The sequence below is a fragment of the Amblyraja radiata genome, chromosome 5 (genome assembly GCF_010909765.2).
Source record: "Amblyraja radiata isolate CabotCenter1 chromosome 5, sAmbRad1.1.pri, whole genome shotgun sequence".
Lineage (NCBI taxonomy): Eukaryota > Metazoa > Chordata > Chondrichthyes > Rajiformes > Rajidae > Amblyraja > Amblyraja radiata.
The window spans coordinates 92,799,656-92,802,334 of record NC_045960.1 but is presented as its reverse complement, the minus strand read 5'-3'; the positions used below and the strand labels follow the sequence as shown (position 1 = coordinate 92,802,334).

Sequence of the window (2,679 nt, the reverse complement as noted above, 5' to 3'; positions counted from 1 at the left end):
TCCAGCAGATTGTTTGTTGTGCAAGATTCCAGCGTCTGCACTATCATGTCTCTTTGAGGAAAAGCTTTTTCACTCAGAGAGTTGTGAATCTGTGGAATTCTGTGCCACAGAAGGCAGTAGAGGCCAATTCACTGGAGATTTTCAAGAGAGAGTTATTTAGCTCGATGGTAGACACAAAATGCTGGAGTAACTCAGGGGGTCAGGCAGCATCTCTGGAGAGAAGGGAATGGGTGACGTTTTGGGCCAAGACCCTTCTTCAGACTGATTTAGTTCTTAGGGCTAAAGGAATCAAGGAATATGAGGAAAAAGCAGGAACTGAGTACTGATTTTGGATGATCAGCCATGATCATATTGAATGGCGGTGCTGGTTCGAAGGGCCGAATGGCCTACTCCTGCACCTATTTTTCTGTTTCTATGTCTCCAAGCATCACAATCTCCGTTAAAGAAATGTGCCACCATAATGCAACGTTTATGAGTGGGGCATTTTGCTTAGCTAAAATTTATCCGTCAGTGGCATCACTAAATCAGATGACAATGGTTCCGAAATCTTGCTCGTTATAAAATGGCTACCCGATTTTCCATATTTCACAACTGAATATTCTGCAAATTTACTTTATTGTCATGTTCTGAGGTTGCAAAGGGTTCATAAAAAAGTACAGAGTGACAATTTCCCCTTTAAACTGTCAAAGTTTATGTTTCCAATCTAAGATTAGAGAAAACTTATTTTGGGATAACGTTACTGAAGGGCAAAATGAGAAATATGAGGGGCCAAAAATATTCCTGTGGGGAAGGGCCTGAGAAACACTGAGCAAAACATTAGACATTTTACCTGGTGGGGGAGGGGTGAAGAGAGAGAAGCAGTAGAGACATAATTAGACTCTGTGACAACTTAGTGAACACCTAAGGTGAGGATAGTAGAGAAAGAAAAGGATTAGGACAACAACTTTCAAAAGAAAAAAAATAATAAAGTGGCGGACAGATTTGGTTCAAATCATGAAACCAACTTTCCACCAAATATGTTTGTCTGTATCACCTGGATTGGGGGGAGGATTGATGAAGGGATTGCAGTATATAATCACCAACATAGCTTCTCAGAATAAAATCACATATAAAAAGCTGATTAGGAAAATTGAGGTGCAGGAAATTTAAAGGTCAACAGCTGCATGGATAAGGAAGGTACACAAAAATGCTGGAGAAACTCAGCGGGTGCAACAGCATCTATGGAGCGAAGGAAATAGGCAACGTTTCGGGCCGAAACCCTTCTTCAGACTGATGGGGGGGTGGAGGGGGGGGACGGGGAGAAGAAAGGAAAAAGGAGGAGGAGGAGGAGGAGGAGCCAGAGGGCTGAGGGAGAGATAGGAAGGAGAGGAGACAGCAAGGGCTAACAAAATTGGGAGAATTCAATGTTCATGCCCCCAGGATGCATGGATAAGGAACTGGTTTAAAGATAGGAAGAAGCGAGTTGTGTTAAATGGTTGTTTCTCAGCCATGAAGATGGTAGACAGTGGTGCTCTCATGATCAGTATGCGATCATAGTTCTGCAAAGACTATATAGTTCTGCACAGGCGAACAGGGCAACATTTCTAAATTTACAAATGACATGAAGCTTGGAAGTGCAGTAAACAATGAGAAAGACAGTAATAAACTGCAGGAAGACAGTATGGGCAAACAATATTTAGTACAGAGAAGTGTAACATGATACACATTGGCAGAAAGAATAAAGATAAATAATATTGACTAAAACAGCGAGGTTCTAAAGGGTTGCAGAATCAGTGCCCTGGGTGTGCATGTCATAAATCCTTGTTCATGGTAGAAATATTTGAAAGAATATTGCATGTGGCATACTGGCGTTCTGAAACAAATCCATCGAGTTCAAAGCACAGTTCTTGCACTGAACTGTCAAGAAAACTGACTAGCCACAACGAGGGATTCTCGGTACCACAGGAACGTTGTTAGGAACGAAGTGAATGGAATGAAGAAAATACAGAGGTAGGAAAACAGATTTATTAGAATGCTTCCATGAATGAGCGATTTCAGCTGCAAGGTTAGACTGGAGAAGATGAGGTTGTTAATGCTGGAGCAATGTTCGGTAAGGGATTTACCTGCGGTTTACAAGATCATGGTTGTCTTAGATTAGGCAAACAGAGAGATGTGGCTCCCGATAACAGACGAATCAAAGGACCAGCGTATACAAATATGAAATCTTGGGCAAAAGATGCAAGGGAGAATTAAGGAACAGCCTTTTTTACTAAGAGATTAAGGAAAGGTGGAAACAGAATCAGTGTAGTTGGATAAGAATTTGGAGCAAGGGTGGAGTAATGCAAATGATGCGATTGCTGCTTTCTGACCCAGCACATATTTAATGGGCCAAATGACCTCCTTCTGTACCAAAATAATTTGATGATTTATCTAACTGGCACAGAATGGGAGAACTCCCAATCTTCTCCACAAATATTTCCTCTACCTAAAAACACCTAGATGCTCTCAGTGTGACCTACAATTCGCTCTGAGTAGGAATGAAAGAACTGGAAACTGCTGAGGCTCTGTAAGGTGCTGGTCAGCCACATTTGGAGCATTGTGAGCAATTTTGAGCCCCATATCGGAGGAAGGATGTGCTGGGTCTGTAGAGAGTCCAAAGGAGGTTTACAAGAATGATCCCAGGAATGAGTGGGTTAACAT

At 41.9% G+C, this 2,679-nt stretch overlaps 1 protein-coding gene across 1 annotated transcript in view; it reads right to left on the bottom strand.

Annotated features, from left to right (window-relative positions):
- lyst (lysosomal trafficking regulator) overlaps positions 1-2,679 on the bottom strand; it is a 212,164-nt gene that overhangs the window by 4,495 nt on the left and 204,990 nt on the right. The window lies entirely within an intron of this gene.